Consider the following 21,071-nt stretch of genomic DNA (forward strand, 5'->3'; position numbering starts at 1 on the left):
AGGCTACGTGGTATAGCCTGTTGCTCCCAGCTACAAAGCTATATATGGTATTTGTGAATCTAAACATATCTAGGCATAGAAGAGATATAGTAAAAATACAATATAGAAGTTGAAAAATGGTAAATATGTATATGGCACTTACCACGGATGGGAACTGTAGGACTAAATGTTGCTCTGAGTCAGTCCGTGAGTGGTGGGTGCATGTGAGGACCTAGGACACTAATTTACACTACTGTAGAATTTATAAATACTGTCCACTGAGGCTAAATTTATTCAAAAAACACTTTCTTTGTTTAATAATAAATTAAACTTAGCTTTTGCAACTTCTTTACAAACTCTTTAATTTTTTTCTTTTGCCTTTTTTACAATAACAGTTTAAAACACAAACATGTTGTACAGTTACACAAATTTTTTTCTGTATTTCCTTATCTTATAAGCATTTTTCTATTTTGAATCTTTTACTTCTTAAACTTTCCTGTTAAAAATTAACACAAATACTCATTAGTCTAGGCCCATATAGGATCAGGGTTATGAATGTCACTGTCTTCCCACTCCAAATCTTGTCTCTCTAGTAGAAACCCTTCAGGGGCAAGAACGTACATGGAGCTATCATTTTCTATGATAACAATGCCTTCTTCTGAAAGACCTCCTGAACAGCTTGTCTGAGGTTATTCAATACTTATTTTTTTTTCAAATAAATAGGAGTATACTCTAAAATAACAATAAAAATCATAGTATAGTAAGTACACAAATCAGTAACATAGTCATTTATTTTCATTTGCAAATATTATGTACTGTGCCTAACTGTATGTGTTATACTTTTACATGACTGGCAGAGCAGTAGATTTGTTTATACTAGCATCACCACAAGCCCGTGAGTTTTTGCTATAACAGTCTGACAATTACATTGTCACTAGGCAAGTGGAATTTTTCAGCTTCATTATAATCTTATAGGACCACTGTCACATATGCAGTTAATCACTGACCAAAACATATGGACAGCATGACTCATCATTTTCCAGCAATGAATTACATAATAAAGGAAATTCTTAGCAACAGAACTAATTGTATAATTCTGAACATCTAATTAAAATATTTGTTTTGAGACTATTTAGGTTAGTTCTGGTTTGATTATTTTATTTGTACTTATGAAAATATTTGTTTTACTTTTATAACTTGCTTGCATAGCTTTTGCATAGTTTTGATATAGCCATAAAATTAATAATTATATCAAACTTCTGATGTCCTTGTAATGTTTATAATGTCCTATTTATTAGAATTATTTGATCTTTACAACACTTTCAATTCAAGACAATCTTACTTTTTAAAAATTTGTTTATTTTTGGCTAATTTATTCTTTAGATTTCAGGTGCACATTTGAGATTAACTTAGTAGTTTATGCATTTCAAAAATAATTCTTTTGGTGAGTATATGTGCCAAGACAAACTAGTTTTTTTTACTAAATATTTCCCATATTTTAATCTTTTAAAAATACCTAATCACCATACTTAATGTTTTTGTATTTTTATTAGAAACTACAAATATGCATTGCTTGTATTTAATTTAAATTTTAAGTTTATTAAACAAATGTGTATATATATATTTTTTAGTTCAGTAATTTCACATGGCTATCCCATTTGACGTGCAAATTTGTATGACTAGACACAATTTCTTCCAACATATTTAAATAATATATTTAATAACTTATTTTAGTTAACTGCAGAGTTTGATAGAAAATCAACTATTTTGTGGCTAAGGTAAAATTTAGTTTTCTTACTGTTGCACCCAATAAACTCACATACACACACACATAATTTTTTTTCCTATTCATCTAATACAGATATAATTTTTTTTTACCTCAATCTCCATTATGGTTACATAGGTGCTTAGATTTTTTTAAACTTTTATTGTACCCTTTTATTGCACTCTATTCTTTAAGAGGTACAATATGCTACAGGTTTGTTATACTTCAATAACAGAGAAATGAATTAAATTAATTGGATTAATAAATCACATGACTTACTTTTAGTGAATCTATTTCTTTTCTTTGTAATTGGCTACAAAAGTCCAGATGTTTAATAACCATTGCTACCACACCCTCAATCCATTACAGCACCCTGAGAATCATGGAACTCACTGTGTGGGAGGGAGCTGTGAAAAGCCAGGGTGAATGGGGACAGCATGTGAGGGGGCTGGTCAGGCCCCTGCACCTCGTGTCACTGGCTTCTGGGAGCACAGGATTAGGCTGGCCACAGAGGCCTCTTCTCTGCCCAGGCACCAGCAGGGGAGCTCCATCCAAAGGAAGCCAGGGCTGCCCACCAGCCTAGCCGGAGAGCATGAGGGGCCAGGACTGGCTGGAGGAAGGAAGAGGAGAAGAGAAGTGCCTCTGGTCTGTCACCACACTTAGGTCTCCTGGCCTGCTTCTGCCACTTCCAGTGGCTAGGGAGCTGGCTTCAGCCCTCTGAGGGGCCACTGGCATTCAAACCGGCCTTGACTTCCCAGCCTTCTTCTCAGATCTCACTGCCTTATGGGCTTTCTGCTACTCGGCAGCTTTTTGGCCTCTTGACATTTTCACCTTTGCCAAACATGATCTTCAGGTACAGGTTCTTCTCTGGCTTCTTCATTATCATAAGGGCTGGCCCAGGAGGAGGAGACAGAGAGGCCAAGCACCTCCTTCTCTACTTATTCATTCAAGCTCACTGGGTCCTCTCCCGAAGCTTCAACTTCTCAGGTGGGATGTAGTCACCTTCCTCAGTCACAAAGGGTGAAGGGTGTGGGGGTAGCTGCACTGCAGGGAAGTACTCTGCTACAGGGAAGTGGAGTTTAGCGTTTATGAAGTCAAACATCCAAGGCTTGGCCTCTCTATCTCCTCCTCCTGGGCCAGCTGCTGCTTCTCCTTCAGCTTCATGGGTCCTGCTATCACCCTGGGCTTCCTCCTCTACATCCTCTCTTCCTCCAGAGCGGCCAGCCAGGCCTCTTCTTCTTTTTCTGAACCAGCTTCCTCTTCATTCCCCCACCTTCATCACCATCACCTTTGTTGTCTTCCTCCTCCTTCTCTACTTACTCATTCAAGCTCACTGGGTCCTCTCCAGAAGCTTCAACTTCTCAGGTGGGATGTAGTCACCTTCCTCCTTAGTCACAAAGGGTGAAGGGTGTGGGGGTAGTTGCACTGCAGGGAAGTACTCTGCTACAGGGAAGTGGAGTTTAGCGTTTATGAAGTCAAACACCCACTGGGGCTGCATGTAGTGTCTGCCAATCATGGAGGTCTGCTGCCCAGGCCAGTCGACAATCTGGTGGGTGCTGTTTAGGTGGCACCAATGCACAACGGCTTGTCCCAGGGTATGCCCCCCCACAAAACTCCTGATGACGAAGGTTAGGGCCTCACAGGGCACCTGTTGGTTAAGGAAGAACTTCAAGCCCTCAAAAAGCTTCTTGTGCTTCTCCTGCACTTCCAACTTCTTCCTGTGGGCCTCTCCTGCACAACCATCTCCCCATCAGCGGGAAACTCGTCCACCTCTGCCTCCTCCTCTGTGGCAGCCAGCACCATGTGGGCCAAGCTGGCACAGAGGGCTGTCAGTTTCTCCGTTGGGTTCTACGAGCCCAGCATGTAGGTGCCCTCACTGGTCTTCGCCTCTGCTTGAGCCTGACCCTCAGCTTGAGGGAATAGTGAACGTTTAGCGACTGGTAGAGGCTGAAGTTCATTGACGAAGCCCAGCCGGGTGGTATAGAACTAGGGAAAGGTGGCCGTTCCTCTGTAATCCACGTCTGTTGAGTGGTCGTGGGAGAAAGCACGGGTGGTGATCCACACGATGGGCTGCTCCAGCATCTCAGCCTCATAATAAATGCCTTTGATGGACAGGAAGACTGCGCAGGGCACAGGCAGCGATGATGTAATGTGTGAATTCCACTGCGAGCCGCGGCACAGCCGAATGGTTCGCACATGGCACTCGCCAGTCCTGGGAAAGGTGCAAAAGAGGGCAGTATACGGAAAAGGCGGCGCCCAGGTTCCCCCAGGCGTCAGTGGATGTGGGGTACCGTTCCTTGATGATGTGGTCATGTTTCTAGTCGGCCTTATTTTCCTTTAGATGTTCCTCTGCGTTCCCCTCGCTCTTCCCATATAACTTCCGGGGCTTCCCGACAGACGCCTTGTATTCCCGGAACTTGTTGACGTTGGGTTCTTGGAGGAGAAACCCGGTGTCTTCAATAAGATAAAAAGTTTGGGCCGCAGTAGAACCGTTGTTAATCTATTCCTGTGTTTGTGATCATGAGGATAAATGCCCATCAGGAAGCACGGCCGCCTCGTGTCAGCCGTGCTCAGCTGGAGCTTCTTACCTGCTTTGCTTCCAGTGATGTGGTTGGCCGGTGAGCTGCGTTCCTGCTGCTGCTTCTCAAGGCCCCCCGTGGCTCCACGTTGAGGAGCCCACGAGCGCCGCGGACTGACAGCGCCACTTTCTCCGTGAGCCTGTATTTGTCCTCTGGTAAAAATCTTTTTGTCTTTAAATATAAACAAAACTTTATATTAATTAGTTTCGGAACATTTAAAAATTAGTGTTCAGTTTTCAAATTTATATATTTCAACTTCGGAGATAAAAAATGTATTGCAAAAAATGGTTACATTGCCTTTTAATAATCTATGGGCTATTCTATTATGGTTCAAGTAACTATTATTGAAAAAAAATTATTTAATGGTCTCATTCTTGTAAAGTTCAAACAACATGATATTCACCGTAGTGGGCTTTCTGAAACTGCACGCCGTTTTTGTGTTTGTTTTCTATCCCACTGGGCACATAAAGAGATAATTAGCCATAGGACAGTACAGAACAAATGCAGACAAAAGTCAAATCTACAAATGATGTACTCTTCCCTCTATATCCAACCCAATATGTGAGCAGCTTTAACTTATTTTTAGAAAAATTATTTCACAAGTACCAAAGCAAAAACAATGCATATACTGAAGCACAAACAATAAAATAATATATTGCATGCAATAATAATATATTGCATGCAATAATTAGAGTGTTCCCGTGAGACATCTCATTTGCCGTGTAATCCCTTCCTCGAAGTTAACTATTGTTAGCATTTTGGTGCATGCTGTGTTTACCTTTTAGACCATTTAAATTGCATTCACACAATTTATGTGCATATAAGCTCACATATTTTATTTTGCAACTTTCTCTTTTTTGCTAAGCAAAATGCCACCGATGTCTTTCCGGGTCAGTGCTACCCATCTACCTTGTCTGTATAATGGTTCCAGAGTATTTCTTATTATGACTAGATCATACTTTATTTAATCATTACTTATAAATATTTATTTTTTTCTATACCAAACATTCACGATTTTTTTCATACAGAATTAACTAGCAAAATTTCTATGGGCAAATTCTTAAATATTTCTCAAATGCTGTGCAGGATTCCCTTATTATTTATGCTTTCAGTGTCTCTTCTGAATTTCTCCATTGAAACATCTTTCACTTTGATTCAATGATATGTTTATATGCTACACTAGTGCATGCGTTCTTTTTTGGCAACTGAGTTTCCAAAACACTATCTACTCTTAGGAAATGCATTTTGAGTTCAAGGATAAATAAATAAATGAATTTCTCATCACCAAGTGACTTTTGTTCAGTTGCCAAATACATTATTCGTTTTCTCTTAGTTAAGGCTATCAGAATTAACCATTGCTATATAATTTTTACTTTTTTCTTTTATGCATAGCCTGGTAATCTTGCTCTCTGTGTTTTTATAATTCATTTGGAACCAGTTGGGCTAGAGGCTGGAGAAGGCAGGCTAGGGTCAGAACTGCAAGCTCTCTGTCCTTAAGTGCAAGAGGTGAGAGACAAACACATAGGTATGTATGTGTAAATGTCCATATATTTTATTAAAAACTGGAGCATTACAGTAACCTGAAATGAAGAGACATAATTTGTCAGTGACCATATTGTGCAGAACCTTGCATGTAATAATTTGTGGGGTTTTTTTGCTAATAACACTGAGATCAGCTTAATGTTTTTGTGCAGTGAGGGGACATGTTCAGGTTGTCATTTTAAAAATCTAACTCTAGCTATAAAGGAAGCTGAAAAGGGTAAAAATAAATTCAGGAATGTATGAGGATGTTGCATCAATACAGAAAAAATGAGACAATAGTTTGGATACAAGTAGTAAGAATGGAGATGGAGAGAAGTTCTTAAATACATAGGTGATGTTGGCAGGACTTGATGTGAGGCTAACTGTGGGGCTGTCAAGGAAAGAGAATTTGGCAAGGACTGGCTGCACCTTTTTAGATTTTGGCTTTAGTATCTGAACAGATGACAGAACAAAGATTGGTTTGATTGAAAAGATAATGAACTCAGATATATAGTTGGGTTTTGGGTTTAAGGAATTCAAGTTGTGGATGCATAATAAGTAGTTGTATACACTGATCTCGAATTCAGTAGGCTTTCATATGCATGAGAGGAGTGTGAAAACCCTAACTTCAAGAATTAACAAAAATTTAACTACACAATGATAATTAATGGAGAAGGATTAGGAGTATGGACAAAATTATTCATATAATTGTGAAAAAAACTATAGTTCCTTCTAAAACTTCCCACAGATAAGTAAATGTCAAAAAGTCTGTATAAAAACAATCAGATAACATTAAAATACTATTTTAATATGTCTGAATTTCTGACAAAGAAAATTAAAGTTTTGGTGTTTATTTTTATTTGCTGTGTTTTTAAAATAAGCTTTAAGACCACCTTATGGAGTTCCTTCTTTGTTATTTTGCATTTCATAAATATGAGTTCATGACAACAAAATAACTTTCAATTCGTGGTACATTGGTGAAAAGGAAAAAAGGTGAGAGGATAATATGACATAATTTGATTTAGAAATGCATGGATGATTTTATTTTTATTTTAACTTTTATTTGAAAACTGAACCCAGATAAGGCCATATTTACTCTACTCCATATAGAGTAGTTCAAAGATATGATTTCTCAAAGTGGAGCTTTGATGCTCATTCTGAATCAGCAGAAAGACATTTTATTCAGAAGCCGAAAGTATGCTTTCACTTCTGTTATTTATGACTGCTGTCTCACAGTGTCATCACCCTGCCTGAAGCATTATATTCCTCTGACTTGTTGCACTAGGTAATAATGCAAAAAATATGTAATAAAAACTGCTGCATAGTTCCCCTAAAAGTACAAAAAAAATACTAGCTTTTTACATTGTACAATTTTCCACACACTCCGTTTCCATTTAAATTGCCGATCAAGTTTCAATAATTTGTTCAAATTTAAGCTTAATGCTCTCTGGGATGTCTACCTAATCTTTAATAAAAGAAGAAGGTAATTGGTTCATTTACAGTTTTATTCATTTAGATTTCTTCAAGTATACTTTAATAAGAATTGTATTTTATTTAAAGGAAAATTATTTTTCTTAATAGGTGATTGCACTTTAAATTTAAATAGGAAATATAACTAACCCTTCTTCAAAGGAATGGGATTTGTATTTAAAAATCTGAGTCTCCTTTTGAAAAACAAGCATTACATTTTTTTCCTAAAGTGTTACACACACACACACACACACACACACACACACTTATATATTCGTATATATATACGTTTTATATATTTATATATACATTGTGTGTATTTATATACACAAACCTATTTTATATATTTATGAGATTTGTTTACATTTTTATATGTTTGTGTGTCTGTGTATTATATGAGGTCGGTGAGGTTGGTGAGAGAACAGACTTCAGCTTATATCCTTAATGTTCTGATATACAAGTTGAAGATTTGATCAATGTATCAGTTATTTGAATTTTTAAAATATACACTGGATATTCATAACTGAAATTCTAATGCTGAATATGTTACTGATAATAGGCAGTAAAATAAAAGGAAGAATACATTTTTGAAATAAAGAAAGGACAAAAGTCAATCGTTTTTGTTTTAAGCTCACTGGTTGTCTCAAATTGACACACAGAATTCACTCCTCTTGAAGAGGACTGTGAATGTGAACGATTGGCATTATAGGAAAGCCTAAAAGCAAGAGCAGTCCCCAAGCACAGCATTCTGATTTGCATTCTACCTAAAATTATACTCTAATAGCTGTTCAGACTCTCGTCCTATGCTGCAAAATTTCTCCAAATATTTGCCCTGCTCCTGTTAATGCCTATAAAATACAACTCAATAGATATTTTATGCTGACCTCTGTTATGTTTATGACAGAATATACAGAGCAGCAAATAATTTTAACAACTCAAGGAGAAGAGAACCCCTAACACCTCAGCAGTATAGAAAATCGCCAGAATCTATCTTATATATTCATCCATTTACTAACACCTGTTACCTGTCAGGCTGTATTCTACATGCTTGGGATACATTGGTGAGCTAACTAATAGTTTATATACATGTGGAACTTAAATTCTAGCATGACATAGAAAATATTTCAAGTTCTGATATTTCCTGGTTGTACTGAAATATATAGGCAATAGCAAATATAATAATCACTATCGTGACCACGGAATCTTGTCTTCAGTTGGCCACATTTAAGAACATCTTTCTGTATTTGAACATGGTTCAAAGTTCATCCATATCAGGTGATTGCTGTCACACTAAAGAAAAAGTATGCATATTCAAAGGCATATGTAGGGAATCTCTGTATATTGCCTAAAACCCATGCACCAGAATCCCTAGTATTCAATAATGACCACTTGGAATTTTATTTACAATGACTTTACAAATCCTTGCTTTAGATGTATTTTTTTTTCTGGTGGATGGGGGTGGTTTGTTTTGTTTAAGGCTGTCATCTATGTTCACAGTCTAACACGATGTTTTGAAGGATAACATTGAAAACATATTGTATGGTCCAGGGGGTAGAAGGAATAAATATTTGACTGTATATATTCTTATGTTATTCCTGAAACTTGTGGAAAGCAACAGGAGAGAGAAATCATGAAGCCAGAAATCTTTAAAAATCACTATTTACAATGTCAATAAAATACAGCATGATGCTCTGTGTTTTTGTTATGTTGTAGGAAAAGATGTTTAAGAAGAGATAAATTTATGTGAACTGCTGAGATTTTCTGACAATTTTTATCTCTTTTACCTTCCAAGTGTAAACAAGATAAAAGAAATATTATGCTTGCATGACTGTAACATTGTCAGGTATACATTTTATGAATGTTATTGCAACTAAAGTTTTTGGTCATTGGAAGCAAATTGATCAAGTTCAGCGTTTTGAATTTTGCAAACCAAAGGAGCAAGAGAGTACTTTCCTATTATGCCATCTTTCCACTTAATTATAGAGGCAATGAAGTAACTTCATTTATCTGATGATGGTAAGCTAATTTACATAGTAAACACCAATGCCTATTATGTGGCAGTAATGATGATTACCTGCAAATGTTTCTTATGAACAGTTTCATAGAGCTTAGAAGGCTTCCATTCTTAAATTACTACTTTTTTCTTGTATGAACTATATTAATTGGCACAAACAAACTCAAATAACTCTTTTGGAAGAACTCTGATATTTGGTATGATTCTTTACCATACCGTTTGTGAGAACCAGATGGAATTAATGAGATTGATGGAATTTCAGTTCCCAGATTTGATTGCGTGAAGGATAATAGATTTTAGGAATGAAAAACAATGGGAACAATGTGGAAAATAGGTTAGCTGAAAACAGATGCACACATTTTAGAGTCAAACCACTTGCATTATAATCAAAGCCCTTGACTCTGCCACTTCAAACTGTTATCTTACATAAAAATAGGGATAAGGATTAACTGAAAGGAGTTTTTGTGAACCTATAGATAATATAGATAAAGTCCTTAGCACTGTGTCAGGAAGTGGCAATAAATTTTGTGTTATTACTGTTATTTTTTTTGGAATTCCAGGAAAAATTCCAATAATGATTTTATTTTAAATTTCCTTAGCTTTCAGGTATTCACAACACTATGGAAACTTAGACTTAATATTTAACTAAAATTTTCTTGATGTTTCATGTTTATCCACTCATTCAATCATTTAGCAAGATATTTATTAGGTATCCACTGTGTCAAATGCCGTGACAGAAAATGAAATTACAGAGGTAAACGATGTAGTCCCTTGCTTACAAATAACTTACAGTTTATTGCCACAGATTGGCTTATCAAGCAGTATAATGAGTGTTATGGTTACATTCTGTAAGTACAGTTAGAAATTATACTGCATGAAAACAAGGTAAAAGTATTGCTGATATAAAGTATATAACTTAAAGTTACAAATCAGGTATGTACAAAAATAAAATCAACTTCATTGTATAATTGCTTATATTTACTTTGATTAGGAACTCTTTTCTTTTGAGACGAAGTCTTTTTCTGTTGCCCAGGCTGGAGTGCAGTGGTGCGATCTTGGCACATTGCAACCTTCACCTCCTGAGTTCAAGCAGTTCTCCTGGCTTAGCCTCCCAAGTAGATCAGATTACAGGCGCACACCATCATGCCCGGCTAGGCTAATAGTTTTGTATTTTTAGTAGAGATGGAGTTTTACCATGTTGGCCAGGCTGGTTTTGAACCCGATCTCAAGTGATCCACCTGCCTTGGCCTCCCAAAGTGCTGGGATTACAGGAGTGAGGCACCATGCCCAGCACGATTAGGAACTCTTAATATTTCCTGTGTAGTGGCAAAGGTATCAGTGTTGCCTGCAGTTATTCCAGTAATTTCAAGTTCAACTTACTTTTTCCCTTTCCTGAGTAAAGGCTTTAGGAGTTTCTGGTTACTACCTCATCCACTAGTAAAAGCTCCCTCTCTCAGCACCTTTTCTTCCCACACTTCTTCCTCACTGCCTATTCTGAATGAATAATCCTAACAGGTCCTCTGGCCAACTTACTGAGGGGACAGGGAGATAACTCAAGTGTCTATGTGGCACATTTGATTTATGTCTTTGGTCTTTGGTGGCTTCTGAGAGGAATGATCTGATCACTGGCTCTGACAATGTTGACTTCAGTCACAACCAGGGACTCCTGGGGAGAAAGGAGGAGCCCAAGATTCTGTATGTTTTTGGATCTGGTTTAATTTTCGTCCTTGCACAGTTCATGGGTTCTTTTCCTTGACTCATGTGGTATGGTTTCTACTTCTGGCTCTACTGTGGAGAATATGAACAGTTATCCTCCTGGATGACCTGAGCAGCTTCCTGGTATGAATGATTTGTTTCTGTCTTCCAACACCTTATAGATTGTTCATAGCACAGCCTTAGGTTTCCGAGGTCCTCTTGCTTTACTTGGCAGCTTCTCTAGTGACCGGAAAACCAATCCATGTTTCTAACTGATGTTCCTGGGTTGCCCATGGGAAAACTGATGACATTTATACTCTGCGGCTCTTGGGGATCCCTGGGAACTATATGTGTCCACTCCTTCTTACCTAGCAGTATCACTCTGTCATCTCTCAGGTCCGCCCATACATCATGGAAAGACAAACCTTCTCAAAGGAATAATGTAACTTACTCAGTTAGTCTCTAAGTACATTCTTTCCTAATGTTTTACTTTAACTTCTTTTTGTCTCCAGCTTAAAGGGCTTCTCAATATTTTGGGTATACTTAATAGAACCTTATAAAGGAGTGGAGCATCTTAGGACAACTCTCTATAGGATAACTGCCAAAATAAGTAGTGGCTAAAAATTGACTTTATGATTCTGTAGTTTGGTAATTTGGGCTGGGTTCACTAGGCAATTCTGATTTGAACCAGGCAGAGATTATCTCATTCTCATGCATCTGCAGTTGAATGGTGGACCAGCTGTGACTGGCTGGTTATGGTGGATGAGACATCTGGGACCAACTTGGTCTTTGCTCTCTGTGTTCTTTTATTTTATATTAGCTTTGCCTAGACTCATTCACTTGGTAGCCCTGGAGTTACAAAGCCTCATTGTGCCAGAACTTTAAATATCTACTTGCATCAGGTTTTCTACTGTTCCACTGGCCTAAGCAAGTCATAGCCTTGCCAAGTTTCAAGAGATTTTAACATAGATAAACTTGACTTCTTGGTTAATGGAGCTGCAGAGTATTTATCTTTTTTTTTTTTTTTCCCAATCTACTGTATTTTGTTTGAATAAAGCCAGTAGGAATTTAATATTTAAGTCTCAGCAGTTCCTGTATTGAAGTGGTCACATGAGGGTAGGAGGGGCACTGAATTTTTCAGTGTATATGTCAACATATTTACATAAGACACAGGTTCAGCATGGGCGAAAATGCTAAGTAATATGACAGCATAACATTTTTAGGGAAATTCAGTTATGTTTATACTTGACTAGTAAACAAATTAGGATTTGTACATAGAAAATGCTACTTGGGGTCATGAATAAGTAATGAGTATCTAGAGAGGCCAGGTCATGGGTGACTTAACAGATATCCTAAGAGGACTCTCAAAGGTTTCTAATCAAATAGTTGCTGGGGTTTGCACTTTGGAAGGATCATTCTGGATGCATCATTTGGTAGTTATCAAGACTGAAATCCAGTAGACATTTAGTAGACTGTTATTTGAGTATGATTCTGTAGTAGATGCTGTTGGTTCTCCACTGGATCTCCTGATAGCAGGCCAATGTACCTATCCCCTAGCTGTTGTAAGTGCTGCTGCTAATGGCTCACAGCTACCCCATTTCCTAGATAATTGCTTCAGCTAGCAGAAGCCAACTTTGTTGGAGTGTTTTGCACCCACCTACTCATACTGGGGCAATATCCATCCTTGAACGACTGATATAGGGGCACCTTTCCCTCAAAGGGACAAAACACCACAGCAAGATTTCTATTCCAGAGACCTCCATCCTCCAAGGTAGATTCAGCCAAGGCTATCCTTTATTATAATTAATATCCTTGCTTGACCCTTCCCTTTTCCCCTCACCCACTTCAGACTGTATATTATTTTATTAAAAGCTATCCTTTAATATATAACTAGTACCCAAATTTCTGTCTCAGGCACTGCTTTTAGAGATCCTAATTTGAGATACATATTATTACTTCCTGAAGTAAACAACATGCATATTTTTTATCATCAAACAAAATATATAGCATATTAGCACAGAGCCCTTTCTCAGACGTTTTCTTGTGTTCCCTCTTGGTTTGAAGCTGTGAAGATTCCTTATAAAACATTACTTATCTGACTTACTGAGCACATGTTCTGTGATGGGGATGTCAATTTTTTTTTCCTGTTAAGGTCAAATAGTATATGTTTTTGGACTTATAGACCATAAAATCTTAGTCACAACTACACAACTCTTTTATTTTGGTGTGAAGAAAGCCTTAGATAATAGATATAGAAAATAACAAATGAATGATACAAGTAAATAGTGGTATAGAACTATTTCTTACACTATTGTTCCTTTTTCTTATTTGAGTTCCTATGACACTACCCTCATAAACAGGTAGCATCTATCCCATTCATATTGCCAATGCTACATTAAAATTTATGAATAGTTTATATATTACAACTGTGCAAGAATTCTCATTTTTCTCTATTCCACTTGATTGTAGAGAATGTAGACACACCTCATTTTATTACCCTATGAAGATATTGTATTTTTCATAAATTGAAGAATTGTGACAAACTTGTGTCAACCAAGTCTATCAGCATCATTTTTTCCAACTGCATGTGTTCATTGTGTATCTCTGTATAACATTTTAGTAATTCTTGGAATGTTTCAAAAGTTTTTATTATATCTGCTATGATGATCTGTGTGATCAGGGATCTCTGATGTTACTATTGCAATTGTTTTGGAAAGCCAAAAGCTATGCACATATAAGACAGGAAAATGAATCGTTAAATGTGTATGTTCTGACTGCTCCACTTATCACATGTTCTTCCCATCTCTCTTATTCTTCTCTGATCTCCCTATTCCCTGATGCACAACAGTATTGAAATTAAGTCAGTTAATAACCATACACTGGCCTCTAAATGTTAAAGTCAAAGGCAGAGTAGCATGTCTGTCACTTTAATTTGAAAGTGATGAATGATTAAGTTTAGTGAGAAAGGCATGTTGGAAGCCAAGATAGACCAAAAGGTAGGCCTCCTGCACCAAACAGTTATCCATATTGTAAATGCAAAAGGAAAGCTCATAAGGGAAATTAAAAGTGCTGCTCCAGTGAACACACAAATGATAACAAATGAAACAACTTTATTGCTGATATGAAGAAAGTTTTAGTGTCAAATCCTTAAGCCAAACCTTAAACCAGAGCAGGACCCTAATTCTCTTCAAATCTTTGAAAATAGAGGTATGGAAGCTTCAGAAGAAAAGTTGGAATCTAAGAGAGGTTGGTTTATGAGTTCAGGAAATGATCCATCTCTACAACATAAAAGTGCAAATCTAACAGCCTTATGCTGAAAGAAATGTCATTGAGGACTTTATAGCTCGAGAGGAAAAGTCAATGTATGGCTTCAAAGTTTAAAGTGGCAGGTTGACTCTTTTCTTAGGGATTAATACAAATATTGACTTTAAGTTGAAACCAATAGTCATTTACCATTCTGAAAATCTTAGGGCCCTTAAGAATTATGTTAAAGCTACATTCTGCTCTAGAAATGGAATAACAAAACCTGAATGACGGCACATCTGTTAAATCCAATGTTAAGACCTACTGCTCAGAAGAAAAGATTCCTTCCAAAATATTACTGCTAACCAACACTGCATCTGGTCATCCAAGAATTCTGGTGAAGATGTATAAGAAACAAGAAATGATTTCCTGCTTTCTAACACAACACCAATTCTTCAGTCCATGTATTAAGCTGTAATTCTGACTTTCAATTCCTATTATTCAAGAAATACCCTTTGTTCAGGCTATTCCTGCCATAGAGAATGATTCTGCTGATGGATTTGGGTAGAGTAAATTGAAAACCTACAGAAAAAGATTCACCATTTTACATGTCATTAGGAACATTCATGATTCATGAGAAAAGGACAAAATATTAACATTAACAGGAATTTGGAAGACGTTCATTCGAACCCTCAGAATTGACTTTGGTGTTCAAAATTTTAATAGAGGATATGTTAATCACTACAGATGTGGTGGGAATAGCAAAAGAACTAGAATTAGAAGTGGAGCCTGAAGATGTGACTGACTTTCTAAAATCTCATTATAAAACTTGAATGGATGAAGAGTTGCTTCTTATGGATGACCAAAGAAAATGATCTAATAAGAGAGAATGTACTACTGGTGAAGACATATGAACCTTGTTAAAATGACAGCAAATGATTTAGACTATGTTAATAAAATATGATAAAGTCTGGGAGAATTTACTCCAACATTGAGGTGAGTTCTACCGTAGATAAATTCTCTCAAACAGCATGATATGCTACAGAGAAATCTTTCATGAAAGAAAAAAGTCAATTGATGTGACAACCTCACTGTTATTTTACGAAATTGCCACAGCCACCCCAACCTTCAACCAACACAATGATCAGTCAGCAGCCATCAATGTAAGATCCTCCACCAGCAGAAATACTATGCTTGGCCTAAGGGTCAGGTGATTATTAGTATTTTCAGTAATAAAATACAGTTCAATTAAGGTATATACTTTTTAAGACATACTGCTATTGCACACTTATAATAAAATATAATGTAAACATAACTTTTATATGTAATAGGAAATAAAAACATTTGTGTGACTCAATTGTAATATTTGTTGTATTATGGTGGTCTCAATCTGAGATCAGTATCTCAGAGCTAGTCTCTTACATGTCAGACTTACTAAGTTAGTTTTTCCTCTGTTCCTGCTTGTCTTCCTTCTCATTCCCTTTGTGAGACTAAACCTTTGAATGATTTCCAAAATGACAAATAAAACTGAGGGAATATTCAGTTTTATTCAGTGAAAATTCAAAATATTCCAGTATAGCTTAAAATGTATGTTTGCAGGCCTCACTTAAAAATATTTAACACAATTGTACCATTAATGCCATTTTCTGACAAATCTTATTAAGCTTGATTGATTTTCACTGAATTGTTAAATAAAAATTTAAATTTTATGTTTTTCTAATAGCTTAATAATCCCCTTTTATATTAAGGACAAGCTAAATAAATCACAGTAGTAATATTTTTCTCTCAATTCTCTGTTTTGATGAATATGAAATATTGCTAAGCTGATGGTAGGACAAAAAGTCTAAATATGTTATGAAACCTTGTGAGACACAATTTAGTAACTATGTGGTTTTTGATATGGTGTTTCATACTATGAGATATTTTCATTTTGTTCATTAATTAATTTATTTCTACAACCAAGCCTATATTGACAATTATTTAGATGTTACTTGTTATAGTTGCCAAAATGTGAAAAAAAGATAAGAAATACAAAGATAGATGAACATAATTTATTTCCTGGAGGAACTTAAAATCAAAGGTAGGGAAAAGGATGAAAAAGAACAACTCCAAACAAAAGCAAAGGTATGTGACTAGACAGATTTGAAATAAAGGCTCATGGATTAAATATTGAGGAGAACACACCAAGTTGGAAATCAAGAAACCTCCTTAAAGAAAACAATGCTTAAACTTCATCTAAAAAATAATATTTTTTCAAGTAATGATATTTAAAAAGGAGCACAAGGTAAAAGAGTGACCCTAAATTAGAGCATAGTATAAATTCTGCTTGGAACATGTTAAGAGATAACACTCATTACAATTTGGTATACAATATTGATAGAGAAAGATAGTATTTTTGGAATGGTGGCATCAGGAGTTCTGCAGCTTCTCCCTAGAGTAACCATAATTGATAGAAATTATGAAAACAAAACAAAAAGAACTTTTAGTTTTTTAAATTATTGTGTTTACATTATTAGATACTTGATTATTTATATCTAAATGAGAATTATAAATGTCACAGCACCATATCCCTATAGGCTTTAAAAACATGGTTATTTTTCAGATCTTTTTTTCATAATACAAAATATTATATGTGGTCACACCTTATAAATTTATAAAAATCATATTAAAAATCCTGGATTCTAGCTGCCAAGAATGAAATTTAAATGTACTACCTTGCCAGACGCAGGTGTTCCCCGGCCCGTGTTCCGTATATAGTAATTTGTCTGATTTGAATCAATAACTGCTGTTGAAGATAAAATTGGATTAGATAGTCATACAAGGCTGAGGACCCTAAAGGAAACTGCTTGGCAAAATAAGTTGTTTCACCTGCATAGCCTGGGAGGCCTTAAAGCCTCTTCAAGCAGCTGTGAAGTCTCACTTGAGCAATAGATTACTTTTTACTCTGTGTCTCCATGACACCTAGAAGCATAGTTTTTATGTGTTTCTGTGCTATCTAATAACATAGTGTGGAGATACAGAGGCAAGAAGCTTTCAGAATGGTAGAGAAGTCAGTCTTCCTTTTTCTGTCTATTGGCAGTATTGTACTTGAAAAAAATGTATGGATCAAAGTTTGGTATATGCTGTTTGATTTGATTGATCTTGAAAAAAGTAAAATCATACTTTAGTAGGCCTAATCACTTGCTGGTAAAATTAAGCTGGATTTTCTAAGAATTTTATAAGCTTGACTAAACACTTTTATAGTGACACGCACCTTGTTTTATAATAACTTTGAGGTCAGAGGATTGCAATGTATGTTTAGAGCACATGGCCATCTTGAATGAGAATAAGGTAAATAGGTCTTTCACGTAACTTGCAGCAAGCACTTTCTGTTTACCCAATACATCTTGCTTATTTATTGTATATTATGAGTGTTTTAAAAGTTCTATTTATTCAGATATTTACTATTAAGTGTAATCTTAACATTTATCACTATTACTTAGAAGTCAGACTAAGAAAAAAGTATTATTCTGACTCTGATGCTAAGCATTTTGGTTACATTAAATAAGTATGTGTATTTTCTGGAATATAGTTTATTCTGTATAATAGAAGAGAGTTTAGATTGGATAATTTCTACCATTTTTCCCATTCTAAAATGTTATTTTTCTATAAGCTTTTCTAGAAAAGTAAAAGTTAAAATAGCTTAGGTAAATTTTGTTCTTAGTTGACGGGATAAGTACTTTCCTTGGCTAGACAATTCTCTCCCCCTTGTGGACTATTTTTAGAGCTATAAGTGGACAGTGAGTGATGTCTTCAGAGAAAGGCATCAAATAGAATGGCTCTGTAGTAAAACACCATTATAATTGTCACCTGCTATACAAGATACAGTTTCTAATGTATTTTCTTTGCTCTGTTCATAAATTCACTCTTAATAGATTCAAATATATTTGATACTTTCCCCAACTTAGATAAACAAAAAGGGGATCTGATAACAGAGTTCTCTGGACCAAAATTTTTTTCCTCAATTTTCTCTTTCCTAGGGTACCATTTCCCTCACACATGAAATGCTCAACAGTGATGCCACCCAGTTTTAACTTTTTAATTGTTATTCTTATTTGGGCCACTGAGTATCAGGGTTTTCTTTTTACTTCTTGAAAAAAGTACTTATACAGTAAACAAAAAAGGTAAAAATTTTCTTAACATTTTTATGTCATTATATAAATAAAATATCACATAATTGATCTCCTTCCTTTGTTATAAATTACCTCTTGTGAACCATTAGCCTAAACCATGGTAGTTTTACTAATCCAAATGTTCACCCATGAGGGAAATATTGTCATATGGCAAATGGACAAGGAATGGCCTTCAGCCTAACTGGGCAGGATTGTGCAAAGGTTTTCTGGCATAGGCATGTAGCAGGGAAAAATAAATAAAAGGCATAGCTATTACTCTCAAGGAATTCACCAGACAATCTGGGGAGATAACACTAACATACACTAAAAAATATTCAACAGAATAATGTAAGATGAGTTGGTGAATTGTACGGTACAAACTTTAAGAATTTCTCATCTTAGAAAACAACTCCAATGCCAGCCATGGAGACTCATGTCCTAGTACTTTGGGAGGCTTAAGCAGGAGTATTGCTTGAGGCCAGGAGTTCAAGACCAGCCTAAGCAACCTAGTGAGAGCCCTTTTCTACAATAATAATAATAATCCAGATGCTGTGATGTGCTTTTTTAGTCACAGCTACGTGGGAGGCTGAGGAAGGAGGATCACTTTAGCCTGGGAGCTAGAGACTGCAGTGAGCTATGATCATGCCACTGGTAGCTAGAGACTGCAGTGATCTATGATCATGCCACTGTACTGCAGCCTGAGCAACAGAGTGAGATCCTGTCAGCTCCAAGTTAAATTTAATTTTTATTCATATACTTAGTGTTATATCTGTATAAGTTAACTTTATATTTTCCAATATGTATCAGCCACATGAGGCTATTTAAAGTTTGTTTCAAATTAAATGAAATTAGTTTTAAGTTCTGTGAAGAAGGTCATTGGTAGCTTGATGTGGATAGGGTTGAATCTGTAAATTACTTTGGGTAGTATGACCATTTTCACGATATTGATTCTTCCTAACTATGAACATGGAATGTTTCTCCATCTGTTTGTGTCCTCTCTTATTTCATTGAGCAGTGGTTTGTAGTTCTCCTTGAAGAGGTCCTTTACATCCTTTGATAGTTGTATTTCCAGGTATTTTATTTTCTTTGTAGCAATTGTGAATGGCAGTTCATTCTTGATGTGGCTCTCTTTAAGTCTGCTATTGGTATATAGTAATGCTTGTGATTTTTGCACATTGATATTGAATCCTGACACTTTGCTGAAGTTGCTTATCAGTTTCACGAGATTTGGGGCTCAGATGATGGGGTCTTCTAGATATACAATCATGTTGCCTGAAAATAGAGACAATTTGACTTCCTCCTTTCCTATTTGAATACCCTTTATTTCTTTTTCTTGCCTGATTGCTCTGGCTAGAACTTCCAATACTATATTGAATAGAAGTGGTGAGAGAGGGCATCCTTGTCTCGTGCCAGATTTCAAAGGGAATGTTTCCAGTTTTGCCCATTCAGCATGATATTGGCTGTTGGTTTGTTGTAAATAGCTTTTATTATTTTGGGATATGTTCCATCAATACCTAGTTTATTGAGGGTTTTTAGTGTAAAAGTGCTGTTGAATTTTGTCAAAGGCCTTCTCTGCATCAATTGCGATAATCATGTGGTTTTTGTCTTTGTTTCTGTTTATGTGGTGAATTACGTTTATAGACTTGTGTATGTTGAACCAGCCTTGCATCCCCTGGATGAAGCCTACTTGATCATGGTGGATAAGCATTTTAATGTGCTGTTGCAGTTGGTTTGCCTGTATTTTATTGAAGATTTTTGCATCTATGTTCATCATGGATATTGGTCTGAAGTTTTCTTTTCTTGCTGAGTCTGTGCCAGGTTTTGGTATCAGGATGATGTTGGTCTCATAAAATGATTTGGGAAGGTTTCCCTTTTTTTGGATTGTTTGGAATAGTTTCATAAGAAATGGTACCAGCTCCTCTTTGTGTGTCTGGTAGAATTCGACTGTGACTCCGTCTGGACATGGGCTTTTTTTGGGTGGTAGGCTGTTAATTGCTGCCTCAACTTCAGACCTTGTTATTGGTCTATTCAGGGTTTTGGCTTCTTCCTGGTTTAGGCTTGGGAGGATGCAAACGTCCAAGAATTTATCCATTTCTTCCAGGTTTACTAGTTTATGTGCATAGAGTTGTTTGTAATAATCTCTGATGATGGTTTGTATTTCCGTGGAACCTGTGGTGATATCCCCTTTATCATTTTTTATTGAATCTATTTGATTATTCTCTCTTTTATTAATCTGGCTAGTGGTCTATTTTGTCGATCTTTTTGAAAAACCATAAACTTCATATGGAACCAAAAGAGAGCCTGCATAGCAAAGTCAATTCTAAGCAAAAAAAAAAAAAAAAAAAAAGCTGGAGGCATCACACTACCTGACTTCAAACTATGCTACAAGGCTACAGTAATCAAAACAGCATGGTACTGGTACCTAAACAGAGATACAGACCAATGGAACAGAACAGAGGCCTCGGAAGTAACACCACACATCTGCAACCATCCAATCTTTGACAAACCTGACAAAAACAAGCAATGGAGAAAGGAGTCCCTGTTCAATAAATGGTGTTGAGAAAACTGGCTAGCCATGTGCAGAAAGCAGAAACTGGACCCTTTCCTGACGCCTTACACTAAAATTAACTCCAGATGGATTAAAGACTTAAACA

At 36.2% G+C, this 21,071-nt stretch overlaps 1 pseudogene; it reads right to left on the bottom strand.

Moving 5' to 3' along the window:
* Positions 1-2,479: 2,479 nt before the first annotated feature.
* LOC116560748 lies at positions 2,480-5,639 on the bottom strand (annotated as a pseudogene).
* Between the last annotated feature and the right edge of the window lie 15,432 nt (positions 5,640-21,071).

Source organism: Sapajus apella, unplaced genomic scaffold (genome assembly GCF_009761245.1).
Source record: "Sapajus apella isolate SASKATOON/1434 unplaced genomic scaffold, GSC_monkey_1.0 scaffold27, whole genome shotgun sequence".
Lineage (NCBI taxonomy): Eukaryota > Metazoa > Chordata > Mammalia > Primates > Cebidae > Sapajus > Sapajus apella.